At 42.2% G+C, this 14,068-nt stretch overlaps 1 protein-coding gene across 9 annotated transcripts in view; it reads left to right on the top strand.

The window, feature by feature from the left end:
• LOC133387425 (uncharacterized) overlaps window positions 1-14,068 on the top strand; it is a 99,757-nt gene that overhangs the window by 66,031 nt on the left and 19,658 nt on the right. For all 9 annotated transcript variants that reach the window (XM_061632162.1, XM_061632160.1, XM_061632158.1 and 6 more), the window contains one exon: window positions 400-496. The gene's annotated coding sequence lies outside the window, so the exon portion shown is untranslated. The remainder of the gene's footprint in view (window positions 1-399; window positions 497-14,068) is intronic.

The raw sequence follows: 14,068 nt of genomic DNA, 5'->3' as shown, positions 1-14,068 counted from the left end.
CACGCTGGCACACTCGCATTTCAACATCTGCTGTTACTCTCTGCTGCTGTGGTGCTGCTTTTAAACAAAATTAAGCAACACAACTACACACAGCGCAACAACCATAAGCAGCTTGTTGTCTTCAGATCTGGTGGAAGGTGCTGTCCCATCACTGCTGTAGAGATAAAATTCAACTGCCAATGTGGTCAGCTTCTGTTCAAGGAAAGGAGGAGAGGGATGTGGTATTGTCCTGCCCCTGCTCCTTGTGACAGCCTCAGTCTCTTCCCTTACTTAGCCCAACAAAAACACTGTAATAAGTCATTCTATGTTCCCTTCTCGGAGGAAAAGTTGCTTTGAGTACAGTACCCCTATTCCATTCCCACCAGCAAAGCCAAGAATTTCTCATTTTTTCCCTTGCAGCCCCCACCCCTAAACTGCATAGCCTGGTTTTCAAATCCCGTGGAAGAAGCTTTTACTGAAAGGGGCCTCTAGCTTATCCTAGAACACGCTAACACAGGTGAGTCAAACAGGAACACAGGGAAAGAGGGGGAAAACTGGGAAGTGAGGGGTGGGACTGTTTTCAGCTGCTCAAAAGGGAAACCCAAAGAAGGGCTAAACTGTGAGGTTGCTGCCTAATCCCCAGTAATTTTGACTAGCCAGTCGAGACTGAGGGAAGAAGCCAAGTTGTAAATGATGCGCCAGTGACCTGGATGTGACTGGGGAGATGGGGAAGGAAAGAAGATTAGAAGTATAGTTTCCAAATGGCGCGAAGTACTAGTTCCCCTCTATTTGGCACTGGTTAGGTCTCACTTGAGGACTGTGTCCAGTTCTGGACACCGCACTTTAAGAAGGATGCAGACAAACTGGAAAGGGTTCAGAGGAGGGCAACGAGGATGATCAGGGGACTGGAAACAAAGCCCTGTGAGGGGTGACTGGGCATGTTTAGCCTTGTGAAGACTGAGAGGAGACAGGATAGCACTCTTCAAGTACTTGAAAGGTTGTCATACAGAGGAGGGCCAGCATCTCTTTTCAGTCATCCCAGAGTGCAGAACACGGACTAATGGGCTCAAGTTACAGGAAGCCAAATTTCGACTGAACATAAGGAAAAACTTCCTATTAGAGCGGTACGACAATGGAGCTGGACAGCCACTTGTCGGGTATGCTTTAAGTTGGATTTCTGCATTGAGCAGGGGGTTGGACTCGATGGCCTTATAGGTCCCGTCCAACTACTACTCTATTATTCTATGATTAAGGAGATTAAAAAGAGGGGGAAGAGTGGAAAAGGAGTCAGGTTGAGGTTAGTAAACTGGTGTAACAGATGAATTGTCAGGATGCATTGCAGATTACTCCTGCCCTGTCTCCCTGTGGCAGGTCTAGGGTACAATAACTGATAGCCATGTGCAGAAATAACTGATATTCCTCTGCCACTGCCAGTTACACTTTTGGTTTAGTACCCCTACTGCACCAGGAACACATACACACACTTCACGAAGCCAAAGGCATGAGACCCTTTCTTCATATCAAGCTAAACAAGAGCAACTCCAGGGAGAGAATGGAAACACAGCATCACTGTATGTCTGTCCCTGTGTGTTTTAATTTCAGCTATAGCTTAGGATGTCTGTGACCTCCATTCTCGCACCACAGTGCAAAGGAACAGTGTTCATGAACGTAATCTCCAGAGTGTCTAATAGGGAAAGGGGAAATGAGGAGGAACATTTTCCTAGCAATGTCTGGCAATTTATCTTGCACAGACAGAACAAAGAAAACAATTGCAACCCTTCCACTACAGCCTCCAGTCTAGAATTCCCACTCAGGATGTGTTTAGAGATTTCTTACTTGTTCAACCCCCCTCCCCATGGAATGTCAACAAAAAAAGCCTAGGTTGTGTCATATCTGAGTGAAGAGAAGAGAAAGTTAAGAGAAGAGGAACAATGAGCCCTACTTTGTGCAAGATGGCACGAGAAATTGTAGTGCTTTTCAGACAAAGCACTCCTGCATTCATTGAAGATGTGAGTGGGATATGGGGATTATGTTGACAAGCCACACCCCCAATATCACAGCACCCCTCTGGCCATGCCCCCCCCCGATGTCCGCACATTCAGGGGCTTCTCCATTCCCCCAACTGTATGCCTGCAGTTTTCTTCCCACACAATCATGGTTCCTGACTGCATAGAAGCTCCTAGGTCCATAAAGCTCACCATAGAAAGGATATTGCAAAGCTGGGAAAGGTTCAGAATGGGGCAACTTAAACCATCAAAGGTCTGCAACAACTCACCTATGAGGAAAGAGATTACAATTGGAGGAACTTTTTAGTTTACGAAAAATGTGAATAAGGGAGATATGATAAGTGTGTATAAATGAACACATGAACGTACAAATGAACTTGGATTTCAGGTGACATTGTGGATCTCGTCCAAACAGACAGAAAGGTGAATTTGGACCATTCCTAACATATAATTCTCTCTCAAAAAGAAAAGAAAAGAAAAGGCCAGTTTTATTAAGAGCAACAGGAGCAGGTGCAGGATGTTTTGCTACTGGTAAAGCTCTGCTCCCCTCTCCACCTTTGCTTACTCTAATGCTAAGAACAGTTCAACAGTGGAATGATCTCCAAGATCTCTTCTAACTCTAAAATTGTATGATTCTCTGAACGGAGAGACACATACAGACTCCAGATCAAAATCTGATAGCCATCCTTTCCCCCAGGCCATCAATGGGTTATCCACTTTGGGTTGGGTCCACCTCCCTTCAAGCAGCTGTGTGTTTTATCTGCTCAAATGTTTTTTTGTTTGCCATTTTCACTTCTTTTTACGTTTTGAAATTGGCTGATCATGGGGGATGGACTTCATATTTGACATAAAGGCCAGCAAATGAAAGCTGTGCACAGCCCTGCTCTGAGAAACAGTCAGTCAGCACTGTGCAAATCCAGTTTCTACTCCCACATGAGCAACAAGGTCCTCTTGAGCCTGAAGGCTGAAGAATGGGAATTTGGAACCTGTAGTCTTTCAGATGTTCTTGGACTACTGCCATAATCCCTTACCATTGGCCATGGTGGCTGGGGATGATGGGAGCCCAACAACATCTGGAGAGCTACATGTTCCCCAACCCTGCTAACTGTACAACACATGTCAGAAAGGCAGTCAGTGCTCTTCCACAGTGGGCTCACTGGTAAAAATCATGTACGGCTGCATGTAACCTTCCTGAAAAATCTTGTTGAAATGACACTTGTAATTAACTTACTGCTCAGAGCAACAGATGATTGCTCTGTTGCTGCATGTGTATTATAATTCTGAATGCTAACAAAATTAAGGGGAATAATGAAAAAATGAAGTGCTCCCACACATACCTCCAAGGAAAAAATGGGTCTGTGTGCTTCACGCTTCATATTTCCTAAGCTACATTGAAACAAGGGAATAAAAAAGAACATTTTGCCTCCTGGTTCTAAAACAAATCTGGTTCCATCTTTTGGAAAACTGATCTAGCACGACAATTCATATGTGAATTTTTGGCATTACAGTGAACTATGGCTCTAAATGCTCTGTTCACATGCCATTATCCCAGAAGAAGAAGTTGTTTTTCAGTAGGAAGAAGAGCAAATTGAGGCAAAGAGAAGACATGAATGCTGGCAGAATCTTTGAGCTCTGTCTCCTCTGAACCAATCTTTCCACAGACACTACCCGCCCTCTGACATTCCACCAGCGCTGGCTGGAGAATAATTAGCCAAGGCAGCTGCTGGAACGTTGGATTAAAATGATACTAAGTGGGTTTCATTTTGCTCCATTTTACTTGATTTGAACTTTTGCTGCACTCCCGTCCTCCTTTGCCTGCTCTCATACTACATGCATGTAACTATCAGATACTATCAAATATTAAATGTTGGATCAAAACACTGAAATCAAATATCATTGGGTATCAGATACAGCTTTCAAATATTCTGAGAATATTTAGCAGATGTATGAACACCCAGAAGTTATTGAGAGAATATTTCACATTAAAATGTGCAAGAAAGAATTTTGAGAAGAATGTTTATTCCAGGCCAGGTGAGTAGAATTTGACACATGATGGTGGCCATTTCATTGCTGTACCACATAACTGACTCAATTCAACCCATATCACCCCAAAGCTGTCCAAAATGAGTACAGTCATTGTGAGCTAAGTAGTCATTAATCTGGGCAATACAGAACTATTCTTTTTTTTTTACAATAATTTTTATTCAAATTTTCATAAAACATACAAAACAAAATCATAAAACATTCAAAGACAAAAAACAAAACAAAACAAAAATGATTAAACAAAAAAATAAAATGTTGACTTCCCATTTGTCACAGATCAAATCAGTTGTAGGTCTACAATATATAACAATCCTGTCTCTTAAATTATATTATAAAATCACTTTCCTCCAGTAGCTATCTTAATTAATCATCAAATCTCATAAACATTACTTTATTCTTTCCACAAAAAGTCAAAGAGAGGTTTCAATTCTTTAAGAAATATATCTATCAATTTTTCTCCAAATAAACATGTCGATTAATCCATCTCGTTAATAATAATAATAATCTTATTGTCATAACCATAGTCCAAATAAACATATCGATTAATCCATCTCATCAAAATCTGTTAGGTCCAATAATTTCAATAGCCATTATTCCATTATCCATATTAATTCCATCTTCCATCTTCAATAGTCCTGTTAAGGCCAGTAATTTCAGTGTCCAATCTTCCATTATCAGTATTCCATAATAATCTTGCTGTCATAGCCATAGTCATATAATAAGAGTCTGATGGGAATTTCCTCTATCCCAAATATTTTCTTGCCATCAATTCTGAATAAGTTGCTGAAATATTGTTGTAAAGTCATATCTGTGTTCTTCTTTTTTACAAAATGCACTGGCTCATCTCTTGAGAGTTTTTCCATTGTCACATGGCTGCAGTTAATTCCATAGATTTTCTCTATATCAAGCTCCATCACGTCATTCCAGTCCAGAAGATTATCCAAGCCATTGATAACTTTATCTCTAATATCTTCATTAATTTCTTCAGAGATAACGTTAAATTCCAAACAGTAGATTTTATTTCTAATATCCATAAACTCCAGATCTTTTTCCAATTCCACATTTGTTCCAATCTCCAGGGCTTGTATCTTCCCTTTATTTTTTCTTTTCTCATCTCTGATCTCATTCTCCTCTCTCACAGGATCCCCTATTTCTTTAAGCTCCTGCGTCATTTTGCTCAGTTCCATTTTCAGCTCCTTACTGCCCTGTCGCAGGGTTTGTTTCGTTATCTCAATCTCATCCATTATTTTCTGAAACATAATTACTTCCAGATTCTCAGCCACTTTCTTGATTGCCATTTTTAAAACCACGAAAACAAAACAAAACAAAAATAAAGAAGAACCACTTCTTATTTCAGCAACAATTGGGTTAATATTCCAGGCTTGATGACATCACAGTATAAACAGAGCAGCCTGCCTTATCTCTCTATGTTCAAGAATACAAAACAAATTTAGTTTCCAGCATCAAAACAGTTAGTGGCGTCATGAAGAAGCAGATTCGTCAAAATAAAATAGACCAAAAAGAGAATAGTCCCAGACAATATAATGTTCCTCGGAATAGAAATCCCTCTTCTCTTTATATCTTTAGAATGCACTTCCAGGACAGCTTTTTGCAATAGAAACAGAGATAAGCTGTTAATTTCGTGAATAACAGAGAAGAGTTATAGCTCACCCAGAAGTTCTTTAAAGCTGATTCATTTGACAAATCTCTTTTTGCTGCAACAATTTAAACCAAGTAAAAAAAAAAGATAGAAAGAAGGGTGCTTGCCTGTTAGTCCGTTTTCTCTTTGAAGAAAAGATAAACGTATCGCATTAATCAGATAGAGCTTGTTCGGAAGTCCGTCCGGCATTGCTGGCTGGACCTTTTCTCATAAATTAATGAAATCCAGTCCTCCCAACAAAAACAGGCTTTTGAGGTTGATCTCTATGTTTCTCCCTGCCCGGGAGAAATTTCATCAGTCAAAAAAAAAATGTTCTGACTGATTTATATCTGAATAAGCTTCTTTTGAGGCGGGAGCCCGTCTCAAAAGCAGGCACAAGCGAAGTCACCCTTCCCGGAAGTCGGCAATACAGAACTATTCAATCATATATATGAAATTCACAATTGGCTAGGCATGTAAGCTTTTTTAATAAACAGATTTATCAGTAACTGAATGATCAGCAGAGCCCAATTTTAATCAGTGTGGGAAAAGTTTAACTGGTTAAGTTAACTGGTCAAGTTATTATTTATAAAAATATTTATATACCACTATATTGTTAACTAACTACCGCAGAAAGACATCTTCACAATTGCCTGCATGAGCCTGGTGACATAGAAAAGTTTTCAGCAAGCATTTAAAAGTCAGAACAGAAGGTGCCTGTTGAATCTCTATTAGCAGAGCATTCCACAGGACTGGGCTGATGACACTAAAGGCTCAATTTCTTGTTGTTGTCAAATGAGCCTCATCAACTCAAGGGATGACCAACAATGCTTGTACAGATGATCTCAGTGATCGAGCTTGGATATAAGAGTTCAGGTGGTTCCTAAGGTACCCTGGTGCTAAGTTGTTCAGGGCTTTGTAAGTTAATATAAGCATCTTGAACCTGGCTCAGTAGTAGATAGGCAGCTGGTGCAGATGTTTTAACAATGATGTCACATGTTGTTGGCCATGTGCCCCCATCAGCAGTCTGGCTCGTGCATTCTGCACTAGCTGGAGCTTCCGAACCAGGCCCAAAGGCAGCCCCACATAAAGTGCATTGCAGTAGTCTAGCCTTGAGGTTACCAATGCATGGACTACAGTGGTCAGGCTATTGCTGTCCGGGAATGGCCATAGTTGGCGAACCAGACAAAGCTGACAAAAGGCACTCCTAGCTACAGAGGATATTTGAGCCTCTAGTGACAGAGATGTATCCATGAGTACCACCAAGCTACACACCTGCTCCTACAGAGGGAGTGCAACTCCATCCAGATCAGGTAAATTGCCTATCTCCTGAACATGAGAATCACCCATCCAAAAAGTTCACTCTACCCAGGATTCAAGCACAATTTATTGGCCCTCATCCAGTCCACCACTAAATTCAGACACCAATCCAGAGCTTTCACAGCCTCCCAATTCCTGATTAATCCTGAGTTAAAGGATAAAGGCACGTCTGTCTTTTTCTTTTTTTTAGACTACTCTGTCTCTAATATGTAGTCTGGATAGTATAGGGCTAGCCACTGCACACAATGGCCACAATGATTCAGTGAGTAATAATTGTTGCTGCCTCTGACTGCTTACTCTCTCCTTCTGGAAGGTCCTCCCTGCTCATCCCCTCCCTTCTGTCAGGAAGAACTGGCTCCAGCAGGGCGGTGGGTGGGGGATGAGGAGTTCAATCACCACCATGCCACAAGAGAGAAAGCACAGATAAATGAGTTAGAGGATGCCACAACTGTTCCTTCCATGACCAGCCTTCTGTGATGCACCACCTAGAGCAGGGATGGCTAACCTCTTTCAGCCCAAGAGCCATATTCACCATTCACTAACTCTCTGGGGACTGCATGTGAGCAGTAGGGATGACTAAAGTGGTTTTGCACACACTCCCTCTCATGCACATACACACACTGGACACGTGCAGGGACATAGCCCCCCTTCTTGGCTGATCCATGCAAATCAGCTGTAGGGGAGGATCATCAACCTTTCTCTACTCATCAAACGATCAATTGAATAACCAAAATCAGTGAAGGGGAAGAGAAAAGCTGCTGGGGGGGGGCTGGATTAGGTCAAAACTAGGGGTTGGCCTAGACAGAAAGAGGGTGAATAAGCAGACAGAAATGCCTATTTGTGCTCAGGAACATGTGTTAAAGGGAGGGAGTTGTTCCAGAGGAGTTGTGGTTGGGGGTTGTTCCAGAGGAGTTGTGGTTGGGGGTTTCCTCCTCCACTCATTTCTAGCCTCTGCTGAAGGGAAAGGGAAGGGATGAGAGGTTGCAATTTACTGTTTTCTGTTTAATAGTCTCTCATCCCCAGCAACGGCTGATGATCAGCTCCTTTTTTAAAAGTGTGGTTAACGTAAGGTGCAGTTTGGCGCTAGGCTTCAGTAAGTGGTGACATTTATGCTACGGAAAAGTAAGAGGAGTTAGGCTGACCCTGCCAAACCTGACCAGAGGTTCACTCAGCCTTCATTCATAGTAAGAGATATAGTTCCTGACAGCATTCAGGCTTGAGGCAGCATCATGATAAAAGGAGGGAAGGAATGAAGTAAGTGCAGACAACCTCCAAGAACAGGCCAGCTAATTGCAAAAGCTGCTCCTGTTGTTTCTGTCATGCTCACACCCAATGGAGACTGGTGACTCCCATATCAGTGCAGCAGTGAATCCACTCTGGGTTTTAGTCTGAACTTTCCAAGGCAGCTTCAAGTACCTTGGACAGCTCCTTGATAGTTCAGACTAAAACCCCGAGCGGATGCACTGTCCCACTGACATGGGAACCACCAGTTGCCACTGCTCTCAGGGCAGAGCTGCCCACTGCAAAGTTACCCACAACCTCAGGGGAATTTTTAAAAGCCAGGACCATTTTGGCCAAGCTTGGGATGGTAACTGAGCTGAACTGAATCCACCAAGGGGCACTCAAAGGAAGAGGCACTATGTGCTATACTAGGCATTGCTCTTTCCCCCTTCTTTAGGGTATGGAGGGAGCAGAAGGGAGTCTAGGGTGGCAGTGTGTCCTGCATTACAGAAGACAGTCCTCTGTTTGAAGGCTGTCAGAGCAAAGCCCTCACTTTGAAGGATTCTGCTATTTGAAGTTGTGTACACACCATATATTTAAAGGACATTTAAAGTGCATCCCCCCAAAGAATCCTAGGAACTGTGGTTTGTTAAGGGTGTTAGGAAATGTACCTTTGTTAGGGGTAAACTACAGTTCCCAGGATTCAGGGTGTGTGTGATGTGCTTTAAAGATATGGGATGTATTCAGCACTGCCAATTTAAAGATAAAAAGCCATCAGATGGGGGGGGTCAGTGGCTTTGAAGATGTCCATCAGCAATTAGCACCTGCACCGCAGACTGAACAAGCAAACAGAGGTCACTTGGATATAGTCTTCTCCACAAGGGCAAGATGTTCTTTATTTCTCTGTAAATTTTAGTAATTATTTTGAAATTAGAATTATACATGTGAACTAGCATATAGACATTTTATGCAAACCTCTCTCTCTCTCTCTCTCTGTTTGGTGATGCATTTCAGCTTTTCTAGTGATGTGTCAGTGGCACCTTGAGAAGGTCTGAGAGAAAGGAGACTTCCCATACTGGCTTTCACATCATCTTTCTAAATTAGCGTCTGCAAGAGCAGCATCAGCAAGTTTATACACAGATAGATGACAGATGAGATGGGAGAGCAGAGAGGCATAGATGGGTGAATAAACTCAGATAGGGTTAGTGAGGACAATGACGCCTCAGTTCTGCAAAATCACCCCCAAAAAACCTGGATTGTTGGGGGGTGGCAAAATTAGGACACACGGGTATCCCCATATTAAGAACATATGTCAGTTTTATCCCAGTTTAACTGCTGTGGGTTTCCCTCAAAGAACCTTGAGTGTTGTACTTTGAGGGTGATAGAATCTTTGATAGAGATCCCTACCCCTCCTCTCAGATTCCCTGAGAAGGAACAAGTGTGAAACTAGTTTAATTATGTAGCAGAGGCTTCTTATCTTTCTGCTTCACTCTCACTTCTAAAGGCATTTCCCACAGTCAAATAAGTGTGGCCCAACTATATTTTAGTATACAGAACCTGATTTTCATCTAAATACACAATCCATCACCAATAGCCTTACTGCACCATGCTGCTATATGCAGCTTTGTTTTGAAAGGTACCCCATCAACACTGTGGCTTTGCATAGCAGGAGAAGCCACAGCCAGCAAAGAAATAGCAACAATTTCAAAGTTAAGTTCCCTAAAGTGGCAAAGAACTGCTCTTCAGACTTTTTTTTAAAAAATTAGCCACCAGGGACGGCAGAGCAAGCAGAAAATTAAAAAATATATATATTTTTAAAAAGTTCACAAAACAGAATAGGGACAATGTAGGGTTTTGTGTACCATATGCCATCCCCTTCACAGATAATCACCAATAGGGGCCTGTGACATACAGTGGACGTGGCAATTACAATAACAATGGATTCTCCATTGGAGGAAAGTGTTGCATTTCCCCATATAGGGTGGTATCCAGACTTTGATCATGCTTAGAAGAGACACAATGAAGTAAATGGAACTAACTTCCATTGGTTTAAAATATGACAAAGCCAAGATTCTCAGTATTGGAAAGGTATGATGTCCCCACAGCAGAAGTGTACTTTCATGAGAAAGCATGTGGGCTGTGCACAACAAACAGGCAACAATTGCCTATTTATTTCACTCAAGGCGGAATGCCTGATTTATATTCTGCATTTCCAGCATCTCACAATACCACTTCTAGTTTAAGACTCCAGCAAAATGTGTCTCTCCTCTTCTTTTGAAATCAAGGGCTGACATGCAGATTGCACTTGAACTCATGGCTAGAAATGCCACCCAGTGTCTAATTCTTACCCACACTATAATGTACTATAATGTATATTATGGATGCTGCTGTTTCTTACAGATTGAATTATGGCAATCCAATCTAATATGTCTCTTGAAAAGTACGTCTCACTGAGTTCAGTAGGACGTACTCCTAGGTAAGTGTGGAAAGAGTTGCAGCATTAATTAATGTTTAAATGCCATAAGTATGTAAGCACATAAGAACATATGAAGGTACTGCTGGATCAGTCTAATGGCCCATCTAGTCCAACATCCTGTTCTCACAGTGACTATGGAGGCAGAGCATAGCCATCATGGCTAGTAGCCACCGATAGCCCTTTCCTCCATGAATTTGTAATTCTCTTTTAAATCCATCCACGTTGGTGGCCATCACTGCCTCTTGTGGGAGCAAATTCCATAGTTTAACTATGTGCTGTGTGAAGAAGCATTTTCTTTTGTCTGTCCTGAATCTTCCAACAGATGTACAACTTCTAAAGCCAATAAGGAGTTTTAACTACATTTGCTAAAATGATTGAACATTGCTAAGAATCTTTCCACCCCCTCTACTCAGATTCTCTCCTCTAGCATTTGAGATCAATCCCATCAGCAGAGTATTGTGAGGATTTAGATCTGGGTGCTCAGATACACTGACTTCTACGAAATTTCCACCATATGAAGGCATCAGCAGAATTGTTTATTTACTTCAGGAGAGGCCTTCCAATTCTATTGCTATTAGAAATATGCTTTAATCCCATCCTCACCAAATTAGCCTTCTTTTGTTCATCTCAAGAGAAATAACACATAGCATGTAATAGCTCTTTGGATGTTCATACATTACCTTAGCACAATTGGCACATGATGCATCACTACAATTGTGGGGCATGATCCAAAACTATCCTTTAAGATATGCTAAGAATTTTCATCTATTACAAAACCACATATGGCTTCCTAGAAATTATTTAGAGGGTTCTCATCTTAGACTGCATCTGGCACTGCTGGTCATTTAGGATATCTTTTCTTTTATTTTCTTTTACAACAGAAGTTTAAAAAACAACAGTGAGTGAGTGAGTGAGTGAGTGAGAGAGAGAGAGAGAGAGAGAGAGAGAGATCTTTTGCTGTTTCAGTTTTGTAGCAATGGGACATCAGCAAATCCTTTTTTTAGTTTTACAAATCTGAACACTCTGCTCTGGATTATGTTTAGGCTCACTGTGCTGCCTTGTGTAGCTATAATCTGACTCATTTTACAGCATCCATAACTTTCATTTCTGAACATGAGGGGGGAAATTGCATTTATCTCAATCCATATCACAAGACTGACTCATAGTTGGAAGAAACCTAAGAGGTCAACTAGCCCAACCCCCTGCTCAATGTAGGATCTGCAATGCAGGATGCAACCATATCATCTGTGAGAGGTGGTCCTATAGCCTTTGCTTAAATACCTCCAGCGAATGAAAGCCCACCACCCAGGGCTGGCCCAAGACATTTTGCTACCTGAAATGGAGCAGCAAATGGTGCTCTGTGCTTATCCCCACCTACAAGTCAAAGCACATAGTACCCAAGGCTAAGCAAGTTATTTAGCTACCTGAGACAGGAAATCTCACAGTTACCTCTTCCCTCCCTGGCTGTAAAATACAACAATAATAAATTAAGTATCTAACAACTTGCTGCTGTTTCATGACAGCAGAATCAGCTGCCTGAGACAGACACTCTCCCTAATAGTAGTACCTGCCCTGATGCCACCTCTTCAGGCAGACTGTTTCACTGCCTTGGTTCACAGTAATGCCAAGTCAAGCCATGGCTTAGTGCAAATGAGCAAATGTGTGAGTTCTTAAAATGAAGGTCATGGCTGCTGTGCTCCTCCCTCGGTCTTGCTTCTGCTGCACTACCTGGGACTAAGCCATTGTATGGCTTAGTGTTATGTCCAAATCCAGGCTCGTGGTTTGTCTCCGCCAGACAAACCATGATAAGCAAACCAAGGCCAAACCTTGGTTATGGCTCACAGTTTGCCTGGAGTGAGACAAACCATAAGCCCAGGTTTGAACACAATGCTAAGCCAGACTGTGGCTTAGCTCAGTGTAGCGTGCCTGCAGCAAGACCAGAGGAGGAGCACAGCAGCTGCAATCTTCACTCCAGACATTCACACATTTGCTCATTTGTGCGAAGCCATGGTTTGGCTTAGCGTTATGTGCGAACTGGGCCATTGTCAATCAGATCTTACCATTAGGGATTGTGTCACCTGATGTTTACACACAATCTACTTCCTCACAATGTCCACCTACTGGATCTAGTCCTGTCCCTCAGCAGCAACAGAGACCAAGTCTGCTCCATCTTCTGCATGACAGCTATTATGGGTAGAGACACACTCACTGTTCTGCCAGGTCCAGTGCACCTTCACCTCTCTTTTCTGAAAATGGGGAGCACACAACACCAGTCAAACCCCACCCCTTTTTACTGTAAAAGCTGGGGAGATCAGCTTGAATCCATTTTTTAAAAACTTGCTTCATAGAGATTTTGTAACTGATCGACAGATCAACCCGTTCCCCTTGCAGGTGTGGCCAATGGAAACACTTTGCTGTAGGTGACTAGGGTGCTCACAGCCTTGATCTTCCCTTACCTTTCTCTTCTCCAGGCTAAACACACCCACCCAGCTCTGTCACATTATAGTCCTATAGCTCAACAATAATTAGTTAGCAAATGCTCTTTGTACCATTGAGCAATACACTTCTCCTCACCTGTGAGGTGTGGCAGAGCTGTCTGTAATCTATGGCTAGCAACTGGCAGTTTCTCCTTGTTGGAAAAAAATATATTAAGGCAGAAACAAAGGGAGTGCAGACGTCTTCCCAGCAGGACTGTGTCTGAATCAAGACTACTGTCTCCCCAACTAGCTTGCTTTAAATAGCCAAATTCCATCACTCTGTATAGAATGGAAGAATGAGCAAGATTTCTCCACCTGGGGAGCTAGACGATGACCAATAATGCCATATCTAGCTTATACTTGGCAAACCTGCAGAGGATCTGGAAATATGAGGGGAAAATAAAAGGAAAAGGGAGATCCTATCTCAAGTTCTACATACCCTTTCATCTCACAATCATGCCAGCTGGTAAATATGATTAATTCTAATCTACCTCCACACTGGAGGGGGAGGGGCTGGGATCCCTTCCTTCCAAGCCATACTACTAATATAACCTCATTCTAAGACTGTTCCTTTTTTACTTTCTCCCTTCATTCTCCTACTTTTCATCTCCCTTTTTACCTTTTTCTTTTGTGTCTTTCTCAACTAAAGCTTCCAACAGAGGAAAAATAATTAGTCATCTCATGAGCTTCCATTTTGACTGTCTTTCTTTATCCACCGGAACTTAAATAAATGAAAACTCTTTAGTCTCTTCTCTGTGCACCAAACTACTGTCTCTGGAGTCAGCTACTGGGAACACCTAGAGCAGCCTTTGCCAGCCTGGTGCCTCCAGCTGTTTTGAACTACGACTCCCATCAGCCACAGGCACAACAGCTGAGAACTGTAGTCCAAAACAGCTGGAAGGCACCA

This window comes from Rhineura floridana, chromosome 6, assembly GCF_030035675.1.
Source record: "Rhineura floridana isolate rRhiFlo1 chromosome 6, rRhiFlo1.hap2, whole genome shotgun sequence".
In the NCBI taxonomy this organism is placed as follows: Eukaryota; Metazoa; Chordata; class Lepidosauria; order Squamata; family Rhineuridae; genus Rhineura; species Rhineura floridana.
This window is presented reverse-complemented; position numbering and strand designations above follow the sequence as displayed.